The following is a 14648-nucleotide window of genomic DNA, read 5'->3' on the forward strand; positions in this document are numbered from 1 at the left end:
CTGTACTTCAGATTATTACACGTAGATAGAAAAGAAAGTATATCCCCTAAAATGGATAAGAAATTCCAAACAAGGTCTGGTCAGTTTACCCAAATGAATTTGTTCAGTTCATTTATATTATATTTAAAATATATCTACAGACTATTTTTAAAAGTTTTTTTTTAAGTTTGTTACAACTTAGGGGTTTTAAAAAGGGAAGTATATGTGTGTGCATATATGTACATGTGTATAATACACATACATATTGCAGATAGATAGACCGAAAGACAGACTGACCAAACCAAGCAGGCATTTCCTTTTGGACAGATATATCTGGTTGACAGTTCACCAAAGCTATTTTCCTCCTTGTTTTTTTATTTTTTTAAAAAAAGATTGATTGATTGGTTGATTGATTTGAAAGACAGGGTGACTAGGCAGGGGCGATTTTCCATCCACTGGTTCACTTTCCAAATGTCCACAACAGCCAAGGCTGCTGGGTCAGGCCGAAGCCAGGAGCCAGGAGCTCCAGTTGGGCCTCCAGAGTGGATAGCGAGGATCCAACAACTTGAGCCACAGTCTGCTGCTTTCACAGGTGCAGGAGCAGGGAGATGGACTGGAAGCAAAGCCTCTGGGACTGGAACCAGCCTCCAATGTGGGATGCTGGCATCACGAGCAGCAGCGTGACTCAGCGTGCCGCAGTGGCATTCGCATCACCGAAGTTTTGAGAAAGTCTGGAAAGATTTCAGAGTGCATGCTTTTGCAAGGGTGAGTAACTTTACCTCATGCGTCATGCATGAAACACGAAAATTCTGATGCAAGAAATCACAGGAACGAAGCCCGCCTGCTGTTTTCCTTTTCCAGTTCTTTCTATTAACCAGGCTGCCCTTTACAGAACCACAGGCACACCGACGTCTCCCTGTCATCTCTTCCTTCATTCACACCCCACACCTACAGCCCAGGAGAGCAGCCAGGTGTGCTTCACTGGCCTAGAGTTACATTTTGACGACCTGCTACTTTCATTCTCCAGGATGAAAGGCAGAGAACCAGAGAAAGGATGCCCACTAGCACTTTGTTTATCTATGCAGAAGTGGCCCTTCATTGATGGAGCAACAAAAGCAAAAATGGCTCTACTTCTACTTTTCATTATTTTCTCTCTTTCTATGACAGGCAGGTCCAAACACTGTCATTACAGCTTCTCATATGTGTGTAAATGGCTTGCACGATATTGCCTTCACTGATTTTTATGTTCCTTTGCATTCTATAACTTTCTGGCTGGCACTTTCAGCCTGTATTTCAAACTACTTGGCAATTTCCTGAAAAACGTGTTTATTTCCCCTCCTGAAACCCGTATCTAGTCATTGCTCTAAATCTGAAGGATGCTTGTTCAGTACTGATACTGAATTCTTCATATGCCCTTCTAAAAGCATTTAATAGTGACAAGAACAGAAGAAAAAAAATCTGTTTTCATATAAACTATTCATGCCCCCATATATTTCTTTTTTTACTGGTTTACACATTCTTTGCTTAATTCAACAGACTTTTTTTGACAGGCAGAGTGAACAGTGAGAGAGAGAGACAGAGAGAAAGGTCTTCCTTTCCGTTGGTTCACCCTCCAATGGCCGCTGTGGACGGTGCACTGTGCTGATCCGAAGCCAGGAGCCAGGTGCTTCTCCTGGTCTCCCATGCAGGTGCAGGGCCCAAGTGTGTATTAAGTAATGGGCACTGTCCTAGTGCTGCTGTTTCAAACAATCATCAGCTTTGACTTCAATAACCTAAGAGTACAGTGAGAAAGTCTGTTGAAGAAGAAGGAGAAGGAAGAAAGGGAAGAGGAAAGTGAGAAAGGAGGAAAGAAGAGAATGAGAAGGAAGGAAGAGGAGGAAAGAGAAGAGAGGGAAAAAGAGCAGACATTAGTGATCACTACCTAATATGATCACTGCTGAGACAGAGGTGTGCCTAAATTCAGAGCCACGTGGGTGGGTCCACAACATACTTCATGGGTGGAGATGCATCCAAAAGCAGAGGAAAGGCCACAGGATTACGGGTCATATCAAGTTAAGTGTATTGACTGAAGGCTTTTCACAATATTTTCTGTATTTTGTTGAGCCTTGGAAAGGAAACAATAACGTACTTGTGACTTATTTATGAGAGAACACAATGGAACAGCCAAACAAATGATTACATGAGACTGATTCAAATAGCAGTCATAAGATCTTGTATTAGTATAGCATACTTCCATTCATATTCTTACTGCTCCGAAACTTTTAACTCACATGGAACATAGCAATTGTATTGCAAATTTTATTTAAAATCATATTATATTGAAAGAATAGTAAAAAGTATAAGGATGAAAATCATGGTAGAACACAGGAGAAAAGATATTCTAAGCATCCTGTGGTCCCAGAAGAAAATACATCACCAAATCATCAGTTATAAGTGCACTAATATTGTATTATAAAATTAAGAAAAGAAGAATATGTTCACTAAAGCAAACAGAGCTGACCAAATGGAATAGAGGGCTTCAAAAGTGCACGGAAATTGAAAGTTATGAAAAAAGTCTCAAAAACTTTTGCACCAAAATTATCCTATATTTTGTTTCCATTCTTTTCCCCACATACTTTTTGAGGTGCCCTCATATAAAGGATTTATAATAATCGAGTTTCCATTTTCCAGGATGAAACGTGGAGCAGGGCACTTGATGAGGTACAACTAGGGTTTAACACCAGGTAGCAAGAGCCCATGTGAACCCAGGAAGAGATGGGCCTGGTGCCTCTAAGATGGGAACTGAAATTCTAGAAGCCAGAAAAGATGCCAAATTTTGAGAAATGGATAAAACAAAGAGCTTGTCAGAAAAAAATTGCTTCAGGGAAAAAAAAAAAAGCTTATAGAGTAGGCCCCAAGGGGCTCCAAAAATAAGCTGTCCTTTAAATTGTTTAAAAGTGATGCAAGCAAATAGACACACACAGAGACACACGTACACAATTGGACATTTTCTTGGTCTAAATCAAATCTTTGCTTTTTGTAAAACACATTTTCAAAAAAATGTCCTTGAAGTTTTAAGCTCCACTGGTCCAAGACAAATCTAATAAAAGTCAGATTTCAGTGTGACTATGACACGGTCTGCTTCCTCCCTAGGAGCATACAGCTGCCACTTGCTTTATGAGATGTGCTTCTTGGTCCGCCCCAGAACTACCTGGGACTCTTAAAATGATGCAGCAAATGCACGCCTCTGTGGGTCTCACAAGAAAACATGAGTGACCTAAGGAACTTCTGGCTCCACTAAAGAAAATCCTCGATAATTACAAAGGGGAGTTGTCTTCCCAAGAATGAAACTGTCATTTAGGTTTGAAGGTGTAGCCCAGGGGTGACATGAATGATACCACTTCTTATTCAACCAGTAACCCCACAGTCTGTCTACACCGTGGCATATTCCTCATCACACTGCCTTTTTTTTTTTAAATTCTTTTTTTAAGATTTATTTTATTTATTTGAAAGAGTTACAGAGAGAGGTAGAGACAGAGAGAGGTCTTCCATTCACTGGTTCACTCCCCGAATGGCCACAACTGCAGGAGCTGAGTTGATCCAAAGGCAGGAGCCACGTGGGTGCAGAGGCCCAAGGACCTGGGCCATCTTCTACTGCTTTCCCAGGCCATAACAGAGAGCTGGATCAGAAGTAGAGCAGCCAGGACCCAAACCAATGCCCATATGGGATGCTGGCACTGCAGGCTGGGACTTTAACCTGCTGTGCCACAGTGCCAGCCCCTACAATGCCCTTTCAAGAACCATCTTAGCAAAATCAAAGTTATGGGGTCAGTGCTGTGCCGCAGCGGGTTAACGCCCTTAGCGCCGACATCCCATATGGGTGCCGGTTCGAGTCCCAGCTGCTCCTCTTCCAACCCAGCTCTCTGCTATGGCCTGGGAGAGCAGTAAGAAGATGGCCCAAGTCTTTGGGCCCCTGCACCTGCGTGGCAGACCCGGAAGAAGTTCCTGACTCCTGGATTCAGATCAGCGCAGCTCCGGCCATTGCGGCCAATTGGAGAGTGAACCATCAGATGGAAGACCTCTCTCTCTGCCTCTCATCTCTCTGTGTGGCTCTGACTTTCAAATAAGTAAATAAATCTTTAAAAAAAATAAAATAAAAGTTATGGTTTAACTAATTCTTAGACACCTTTTTCTTTTTCTGAGAAGACAGCCATGACTTTCAAACTCTTAAGTTTTATTTTAAATTCAGGTAACAATGATTATGGGTTGCTGCTCTCAAAATTCATTGTTTGAAGGGGTAACCTTCATGACCACACAGTGTGAGCTTATTTCAAAAGAGGGTCTCTATGGAGAGAATCAGGTTACAGTGAGGCCATTAGGGTGGCCTGTTACCCTGGATCCCTGATATCCTCATAAAAGGAGGGACGAGATTCAAACCCAGAATCAGGCAGAAAGGGATGAGCATGTCTTTTAAGTCTTGTTTATCACGTTGTCCACATATAGACAAGTGGGCCAAAGACAGCATCAGCAGACCAAGAATGAGTGTGATATACATAGTCATACAGCCATTGGATGGGGTAGAAATAAAGCTGTCCCCAGCAAGGCAGGGAAACCCTCTGTCTCTACAAAAGGGTAGAAAAGACTTCTACCTGCCAGCAGCCCAGGGAGAGAGCCCTGTCAACCTTGCAATCCTGACAACTCCAAGCGAAAGCACAGCTTAGGCTCCCAGCAGCAGTGCCTGGTGGGACCAGGTCTGTGTGTCACTGTTTCCCAGCGTGGATGATCAGCAGAAGAAATCAGTAATGAGGATGAGAAACAGGGACATTCTTTCTGAGATATCCCCAAACTGGCATTAGCAAAGCAATGTTCAGTTCACCCTACTAAATAGGTGAGGGCATTTGCCATTTTCAAGAAACTAGAGGGCAATTATTTGGCAAGACACTAGTTTTCATGGGCTTTCCTGGGCACTAGGAGACAAAGGAATTACCAGTCTGTGGCCTGAACCACTGAGGGCAGGGATGCTGCAGGAGATGGAAAGTCTCTAGCAGAAGAAACTCGATGGATACAAGTCAAAAGTTACAGGAAAAGCATCAGACAGGAGCACTGATGGCCAATAACACCTTTATTTTATTTTTTAGCATTTATTTTATTTATTTCAAAGACATAGTTTCAGAATAGAGACAGAGAGCAAGTGTGTGTGTGTGTGTGTGAGAGAGAGAGAGAGAGAGAGAGAGACAGAGAGAGAGAGAGAGAATCTTCCATCTACTGCTTCACTCGTGAATGGCCCTGGTCCAGTACTTGAATATGCAATGCCTACATCACAAGCAGTGGCTTAACCCACTGTGCCACAATGCCAGCCACCATTTCATTTCTTCACTCTGTCTCTTTTTTTTCCTTCAAATCATGCATGTTCTGAGTCCTTTACACTAATTAATTTTAGCCTCATAAAAACCTTATGAAGTATTACTACTGTCATCATTGACATGCACTCCAAAGTCCCTATCAGAGGCATGAATGGTTGCACAAGTCAGGTTTAATCCTTGCTGCATTAAGGAGAGGCAAGGAGAGTTATAGGGAATTTTGTAGCCTGATTCAAAGAATCTACAGGATTTGGGATTTACGAAGATGATTTGGGATAAGGCTCCGAAAAGCCAGGTTTCATTATGGATCAGGTCCTGTCATGAGGCAGAGTTGATCCTGTAACTGAGTATATTGGTCAGCAAGTTCTAGAAGGAAGACAGGTTACATAAGGCTAATGAAGTAGCAGTCACTCATATCACCAGGAATTTTGTAGTCTGCACAGGGAGATTTTCCTTTATCTTCACTTAGACAATATTATCAATTGCTCTCATCTTGTGTCTCTTTATCAAAAGCACAGAATGACCTTGTCTGATATTAGCTGATATTAACACTCTATGGGTTTTTTTTATTTCTAACAGGATAACACCAAGGCCCAGGCCAGCTCCCAAGAACACCAAGGCCAAGATGTGTCAATTCAGTTGCCCCAAATTACCCATTGGTAAAGAAACAGACGTGGGCATTAGGCACAGAGGCACTCCCACGATGGAGCGACTGAGTTCAAGTCTCAGCTCTGCCCCTGACTCCAGCTTCCTGATACTGCACACCCTGGGAGGCAGCAAGTGATGGCTCAAGTACTGGGGTCCCTGCCATCCACCTGGGAGGACTCAGTTCCTAGTCCCCCAGGAGTGGCCTGGACCAACCCTGGCTATTTCAGATATTCAAAGAGTGAAACAGCAGATGGGGCATCTCTGTCTGTCTGTCTGCCTCTCTCTCTCTGTCCCTGTGACTTTCAAAGAATACATACAAATGAATAAAAATAATGGGTGTTGTGCTGCAGTGGATGAAGACACCTCTTGGGATGCCTGCATCCCATATCAACACGCCAATCAGAGTTGTGACTACTCTGCTTCTGATTTGGCTTCGTGATAATGCACCTGGGAGGTAGTGGGTGATGGTCCAAGCACTCAGGTACCTGCAAACCAAGCCATGTGCAAGACCTGGAGACAGTTCCTGATTCCTGGTTTTGCCTTGGATCACTGAGAGGTGAACCAGTAGATGGAAAATTTCCTTCTCTTTCTCACTCTCTCTCTCAGTGTGTGTCCCTCCCTCTCTAAGTCATTCTTTCAAATAAATAAATTGTTTAAAAGAAAATAAAACAGAGGCCCAGGAAGTTCGAGTTACTGACCAAAGGTCACACAGATGAGTGCAAAGCAAGCTGTGAACCTGAGTAATTTCGCTCCAGGCTTTGACCCTGTGCTATAATCAAGAGCCAGAGGTAGCAGTGGTGACAGCCTAATGCCACCTGTCCCAGACCAGAGGACACCACAAGTGATATTCTAGGAGATACAGTGTCAAGGATGCTTTTGTCTGCACAATTTTATTCTTGTTTGTGTAACTCGTATTTATAATTTCTTTTTTAAATTTATTTGACAGGTAGAGTTATAGACAGAGAGAGAGAGAGAGAGAGAGAGAGAGCAAAGTCTTCCTTCTGCTGGTTCACCCCCCAAATGGCCACTATGGCCGGCACTGTGCCGATCTGAAGCCAGGAGCCAGGTGCTTCCTCCTGGTCTCTCATGGGGGTGCAGGGCCCAAGCACTTGGGCCATCCCTCCATTGCCTTCCCAGGGCCACAGCCAGAGCTGGACTGGAAGAGGTGCAACCGGACTAGAACCCGGTCCAGCACCACAGGCAGAGGGTTAACCAAGTGAGCCACGGTGTCAGCCCCTGTACCTTCTTTTTTTTTTTTCACTTTTATTTAGTAAATATAAATTTCCAAAGTACAGAATATGGATACAATGGCTCCCCCCACCCATAACTTCCCTCCCACCTGCAACCCTCCCATCTCCCGATCCCTCTCCCATTCCATTCACATCAAGATTCATTTTCAATTATCTTTATATACAGGAGATCAATTTAGTATATATTAAGTAACGATTTCAACAGTTGGCACCTACACAGAAACATAAAGTATAAAATACTGTTTGAGAACTAGTTATAGCATTAATTCACATTGAACAACACATTAAGGACAGAGATCCTACGTGAGGAGTAAATGCACAGTGACTCCAGTTGTTGACTTAACAAATTGACACTCTTGTTTATGGCGTCAGTAATCACCCTAGGCTCTTGTCATGAGATGCCAAGGTTATGGAAGCCTTTTGAGTTCGCCGACTCCAATCTTATTTAGACGAGGTCATAGTGAAAGTGAAAGTTCTCTCCTCCCTTCAAAGAAAGGTACCTCCTTCTTTGATGGCCCGTCTTTTCCACTGGAATCTCACTCCCAGAGATCTTTCATTTAGGGTTTTGTTTTGTTTTGTTTTGTTTTTGCCAGAGTGTCTTGGCTTTCCATGCCTAAAATACTCTCATGGGCTCTTCAGCCAGATCTGAATGCCTTAAGGGCTGATTCTGAGGCCAGAGTGCTGTTTAGGACATCTGCCATTCTATGAGTCTGCTGTGTATCCCACTTTCCATGTTGGATCATTCTCTACCTTTTTAATTCTATCAGTTAGTATTAGCAGACACTAGCCTTGTTTATGTGATCCCTTTGACTCTTAGACCTATCAGTATGATCAATTGTGAACTGAAATTGATCACTTGGACTACTGAGATGGCATTGATACATGCCACCTTGATGGGATTGAATTGGAGTCCCCTGCCCCTCATTTGGGGCAAGTCAGAATGAGCATGTCCCAAATTATACTTCTTCTCCCTCTCTTATTCCCACTCTATATTTAACAGAGATCACTTTTCAGTTCAATTTAAGCACCTAACAATATTTGTGTGTTAATTACAGAGTTCAACCAATAGTATTCAGTAGAACAAAAAAAATTCTAAAAGGGATAAAGTATTAAGTTGTACATCAACACTCAGGACAAGGGCTGATGAAGTCATTTTTTTCTCATAGTGTCCATTTCACTTCAACAGGTTTCCTCTTTGGTGCTCAGTTAGTTGTCACCGATCAGGGAGAACATATGATATTTGTCCCCTTGGGACTGGCTTATTTCACTCAGCATGATGCTTTCCAGATTCCTCCATTTTGTTGCAAATGACCGGATTTCATTGTTTTTGACTGCTGTATAATATTCTACAGAGTACATGCTATATAGTATTCTATAGAGTACATGTTCCATAATTTCTTTACACAGTCTACTGTTGATGGGCATTTGGGTTGGTTCCAGGTCTTAGCTATTATGAATTGAGCTGCAATAAACATTAAGGTGCAGACAGCTTTTTTGTTTGCCAATTTAATTTCCTTTGGGTAAATTCCAAGGAGTGGGATGGCTGGGTTGTATGGTAGGGTTATATTCAGGTTTCTGAGGAGTCTCCAGACTGACTTCCATAGTGGCTTGACCAGTTTGCTTTCCCACCAACAGTGGGTTAGTGTCTCTTTTTCCCCACATCCTCACCAGCATCTGTTGTTGGTAGATTTCTGTATGTGAGCCATTCTAACCGGGGTGAGGTGAAACCTCATTGTGGTTTTGATTTGCATTTCCCTGATTACTAGTGATCCTGAACATTTTTTCATGTGTCTGTTGGCCATTTGGATTTCCTCTTTTGAAAAATGTCTATTGAGGTCATTGGTCCATCTCTTAAGTGGGTTGTTTGTTTTGTTGTTGTGGAGTTTCTTGATTTCTTTGTAGATTCTGGTTATTAATCCTTTATCAGTTGCATAGTCTGTAAATATTTTTTCCCATTCTTTTGGTTGCCTCTTCACTTTCCTGACTGTTTCTTTTGCAGTACAGAAACTTCTCAATTTGATGCAATCCCAATTGCTAATTTTGGCTTTGACCATCTGTGCTTCCGGAGTCTTTTCCTAGAAGTCTTTGCCGGTGCCTATGTCTTGCAGGGTTTCTCCAATGTTCTCTAATAATTTGATGGTGTCGGGTCGTAAATTTAGGTCTTTAATCCATGTTGAGTGGATTTTTTGTGTAAGGTGAAAGGTAGGGGTCTTGCTTCATGCTTCTGCATGCGCCAGCCCCTATAACTTCTATAACTATCAAGCTAGTACCAGTGGTGATGGTTTCACGTCTCACCATTCTGCAGTTTAAGTTATGTTAGGCACTGGCATCATGATACAGCAGGGTAAGCCTCCTCTTGGGAGGCTGGCACTCCATTTGAAAGTATCTGGGCTCATGTCCCACCTCTGATTTTAGTCCAGTTTCCTGCTGGGAGACAGCAGTAAATGGCCCCATATTTGGGGCCCTGCCACTCATGTTGGAGACCCAGAGACAGTTGAAGGTTCCTGGCTTCATTCTGTCCCAGTATTAGTCAGTGCAGACGTTTGGAAAGTGAATCAGCAGATGGAAGACCTCTTTGTGTCTCCCTATCTCTGTCACACTTTCAAATAAACAAATATATAAATCCTAAAGCTAAATGATAAATCAATATTCTTTTATTTAAATATATTTTTCACTTTGTGGACTTGGACTTTGTCTAAGATGGAAAAAAAATCTTCTAACTGTAAACCAAAAAGATAATTTAGTGTCATTAAGAATTACTTTTAATCAAGTCACCAGATATTCCCATCCATAAGACTGATGATCTCAGTTCCAACATCTTTCTCACTTTGCATGTGAGTAAGTATTGCAACACATGGTTCTCATCTGACCAACATACATTGTATTACTATCAACTGTTATGCAACCCAATCCAAACTTTTAACATTTAGTGATTCACGGTGTCAGAAAATAATTTAAAATACAGTTCTTTTTTACTTTTACTCAAAGATATATGATAATGTAATGAGAAAGAGTTTCCAAGAAACTTTTTTAAAATTATACTATAGTTTAGGAAATTAGTACAACTTAAGAAAGTAGGTGATAACCATGATTTCAAAGACATACAAGAATGATATCAATGTAAAATACATGTTTAAAATAAAACACAATATTCCAAGTTGATGTAACTTTCATACTCTATTAGATGCTTCTAGGAGAATTGCTTAGTAGGTTCTTTAAATGCCAATCTTCATAATAAAGGATTATGTCCTAGCTAATTAAACTTGATGAACAGAAATTCAAATGCCAACTGAAAGGATTTGCAACTATCTAGTTATTTATTTTTCAGAATCATTTTAGGGCGTTCCTACAGATATTTATTAAATTTTTAAAGCATTTTATTTTTAACTGACAAATAAAATTGTACATAAATATGGGCATCATGTAATGTTTCTATACTATTTTTTTAAAGTTTATTTATTTGAGAGGTAGAGTTACAGACAGTGAGAGGGAGACACAGAGAGAAAGGTCTTCCACCCACTGGTTCACTCCCTAAGTGGCCACAATGGCTGGAGCTGTGCCGATCTGAAGCCAAGAGCCAGGAGCTTCTTCTGGTCCCCCATGCGGGTGCAGGGGCCCAAGGACTTGGGCCATCTTCTACTGCTTTCCCAGGTCACAGCAGAGAGCTGGATGGGAAGATGAGCAGCTGGGACTAGAATCGGCGCCCATATGGGATGCTGGCACCACAAGCAGAGGATTAACCTAATGTGCCATGGCGCCGGCCCCTATACGTTTTTTTAAGATTTTATTTACTTATTTGAGAGGTAAAGTTACAAACATAGAGAAGGAGAGGCAGAGAGAAAGGTCTTCCACCTGCTTGTTCACTCCCCAAATGGCCGCAGCAACCAGAGCTGGGCCAATCTGAAGCCAGAAGCCAAGAAGTTTCTCCCAGGTCTCCCATGTGGGTACAGGGGCCCAAGTCCTTGGGCCATCTTCTACTGCTTTCCCAGGCCATCAGCAGGAAGCTGGATGGGAAGAGGAGCAGCTGGGGCTTGGACAAGCGCCCATGTGGCATGCCATTACTGCAGGCGGAGGCTTAGCCTACTACATCATAGCACCAGTCATATTGCATAAAGGCCCATCAGAATACACTTACTATCTTCTCAAACAATTAACATGTTTAAATTAATTCATTCATTCATTAATCAATTGTTCATTTTTTAGTTTTTAACAGATTCAGTGTAAATCCAGGATAAACTTACTGTCTCCTCAGTTTACATTTCTTTCCTTAATTGATTCATTAATTTCTAGTTATTTAGTTTTTAACAGATTCAATGTCATTCACTGACAAAAATCTAAGAACACAATGATATTGCCTTCCTCCTTCCTCTCTGCCCCCCTCCTTCCTTCTTTAAGTTTTCAAGGTAACATATTTTTAATTCTCATTGTAATCAAGGGCTTAATGCACCACCAAATAAAGAGTTCAACAAGTAAAAAGTGCGAAGATCCTAGTTTAGTGAGCATGCAGCCAAGGGCTATACACAATAATAAAATAGAAAGATGACCATTTCACCCACGTACAGGAAATTTTAAAGTAACCCCAGATCATCAGAACTATGGCAGTATAACTTTCTTAAACATTGGTTTGACAAAGTTATACAACGAAGTTTAATGAAACCTAAAACTCTTTTTGAACATGAATCATTTATACTGTTGTAATTTACCCAAGACAGTTCGTAAGACGTCCAGAGACACTCTGAAGGAAGGAATCCCAGGAGGGGAAGGTGGCAACACTTTATACCCATCAAAGGCCCTGGTGAATTACTGTTTTCAAGCAGGACTACAGACAAACAGTAGAAAACCGTTGGGGCGGGCACAGAAGTAAGAATCCACTTTCCACTATCTCCGTGGGCAGTTCTGGCCACAGAAACCTCCTGGAGTTGTTCAAATGATTTCCCAGAGGGAATCTGTTTTATAATCAAGTACCTTTTACTCATTCTTGGACGTTCTACATGCTTGCCTAATTTATCAAGTGTGGATATCTTATAATCTCAATATAAAAATTACATGAATTGTCCTAACCCACAATGATTTCACCTAATATTTTCACCTATTTTAAGCTTTACAAGAAGTGGACACTGAACATTTTGCTATATTCAGACCAGAATGATAGCATGGTACATTAATAAAGATATGTTCATGATATTTAAAAGACAGGCATCCTAGCTATGCCACAATTGAATTGTAGATACGTCTATTGAAAGAAATAAGGAAACATCTTTCCCTGCATTTGAAATTTATTTGAATCTACTTATTTCCTTAGAAGTTTGTGTGCTTTGTTGTGTTTTTAAAAAATAAAACCTTGGGGCCGGCTCTGTGGTGTAGTGGGTAAAGCTGCTGCTTGCAGTGCCAGCATCCCATATGGGTGCCGGTTCTAATCCCAGCTGCTCCTCTTCCACTCCAGCTCTCTGCTGTGGCCTGGGAAAGCAGTAGAAGACGGCCCAAGTCCTTGGGCCCCCGCACCTTCATAGGAGACCCAGAAGCAGCTCCTGGCTCCTGGCTTTGGATCGGTGCAGCTCCAGCCATTGCGACCAATTGGGGAGTGAACTAGCAGATGGAAGACCTCTTTCTCTCTGTCTCTCCTTTGCTCTCTGTGTAACTCTGACTTTCAAATAAATAAATAAATCTTTAAAAAAATAAAACCTCAAATATCATGGCAAGAATCAAATAATTCACAGAAGAGCTAACAAACTAGCATCAGCACATGAGTGGGGAGGAGAAAGTGAGAAGGGACAAGGTTAATGCCCCCAAAATCGCACATTACAGAAAGAAATTGTGGCTTTCCTGCAGGGACTGCAACTCATAAGTTTAGTTTAAATAACCTGGACCCACAGGCAGACCTGAGAACTGGAGCTTGTATGAAATTGGGCACAGCTGTTACAATCCAGCCCTCCTTGAGGACACTCTGGGAAAAGAATCAGGAGAAGTTCAGAAAAGCAGTATCCACTCCAAGTCTTTTGTTTTTTAAAGATTTATTTATTTGGAGGCAGAGACAGAGAGAGAGCAAGAGAAAAAGAGACATAGAGAGGACTTCCATCTGCTCGTTCACTCCCCAAGTGGCCACAATGGCCAGAGCTGTGCTGATCCAAAGTTAGGAGCCAGGAGCCTCTTCCAGGTCTCCCATGTGGGTGCAGGGGCCCAAGGACTTGGGCCATCTTCTACTGCTTTCCCAGGCCATTAGCAGAGAGCTGGATCGGAAGTGGAGCAGCTAGAACCGGCGCCCATATGGGATGCTGGCACTGCAGGCAGTGGCTTTACCTGCTATACCACAGTGCCTCCCCTCCCCCCACTCCAAGTATTTAAAAATCACTGTCCGGAAAGCTTCTGAGCAACGATAGTTCAAAGAAGGACATTTGCCGTGGAGATGAAGAAGCAGAATTGGGGATTTTTTAGCTCACACAGAGATGAACTTGACAGAGGAATTAGCTGACATTGAGGAATGCCCACCAAAAGGGTGTGTGGTGGAAAAGCCAGGGCAGTGAGATACACACAACACCTGTAGCCTAGGGTCAGGTCAAGCCACACTCAGCAGCTTGAGGTTCATTATCGATGCGGAGAAAATATTAAAGAGAAACCAGAAAGAGAAGCTGTGTCCCTGTAAGTACGCAGGCTCTACTAAGGAAGAAATCTTGAGGGTCAAGAAGCACTGGGGTGGTCACATTTTTGTGTACAGAATGACAAATTACGATGATATTTCAGCATTTTTTTAAATATCAACAACCCAGCTATTATTTTTTTAGCCACTAGAAAAATACTAAGATTGACTAAGATTCCTGACTTTGAATTCAACAATCCGGGTATTTTACTTTTTTTTTTTTATATAGATTTGTTTATTTATTTGAAAGGTAGAGTTGCAGAGAGAAGGAGGGAAAGGAGAGCGAGATCTTCCATCTGCTGGTTCACCCCCCAAATGGCCACAATGGCTAGTGCTGGGCCAGGTCGAAGCCAGGAGCCAGGAGCCTCTTCGGAGTATCCCATGTGGGTGGCAGGGGTGCAAACTCCCAAGCCAGCTTCAGCTGCTCTTTCCAGGGCACCAGCGGCAAGCAGGATTGGCAGTGGGGCAGGCAGGCCATGAACCAGAACCCGTATGGGATGCCAGCACTGCCGGAGGCAGCCTAACCCGCTGTGCCACAGTGCAGGCGCCAATCCAAGTATTTTTTAAAAGGCCAGATTGAGGAAACAGCGTTGTTTCACAGCAGGGTAAGTAAGCTGCCTTAGACCTGGCCCAGCCCTGACCATTGCAGCCATTTGAGGAGTAAACCAGCAGATAGAAGATCTCTCTTTCTCTCCCTCTCTCTGTAATTCTGCCTTTCAAATTAATGAATGAATTAACTGAAAAAGGAAGGCATATTGACCACTGGGCATTTCACATGGCAGTTACGCCACTGCTCAG

General features: G+C 42.4%; 1 protein-coding gene and 1 long non-coding RNA gene across 7 annotated transcripts in view; one reads left to right on the forward strand and one right to left on the reverse strand.

Moving 5' to 3' along the window:
* LOC127488165 (uncharacterized) overlaps positions 1-6992 on the forward strand; it is a 49338-nt gene extending 42346 nt beyond the window's left edge. The window contains exon 4 of the long non-coding RNA XR_007915617.2: positions 572-6992. This is a non-coding gene — a long non-coding RNA (uncharacterized lncRNA). The remainder of the gene's footprint in view (positions 1-571) is intronic.
* The window catches only part of LOC100344368 (SPARC (osteonectin), cwcv and kazal like domains proteoglycan 3), a 484325-nt gene that overhangs the window by 419191 nt on the left and 50486 nt on the right, over positions 1-14648 (reverse strand). The gene's annotated exons all lie outside the window — the stretch shown is intronic.

Source organism: Oryctolagus cuniculus, chromosome 8 (assembly GCF_964237555.1).
Source record: "Oryctolagus cuniculus chromosome 8, mOryCun1.1, whole genome shotgun sequence".
Classification (NCBI taxonomy): domain Eukaryota; kingdom Metazoa; phylum Chordata; class Mammalia; order Lagomorpha; family Leporidae; genus Oryctolagus; species Oryctolagus cuniculus.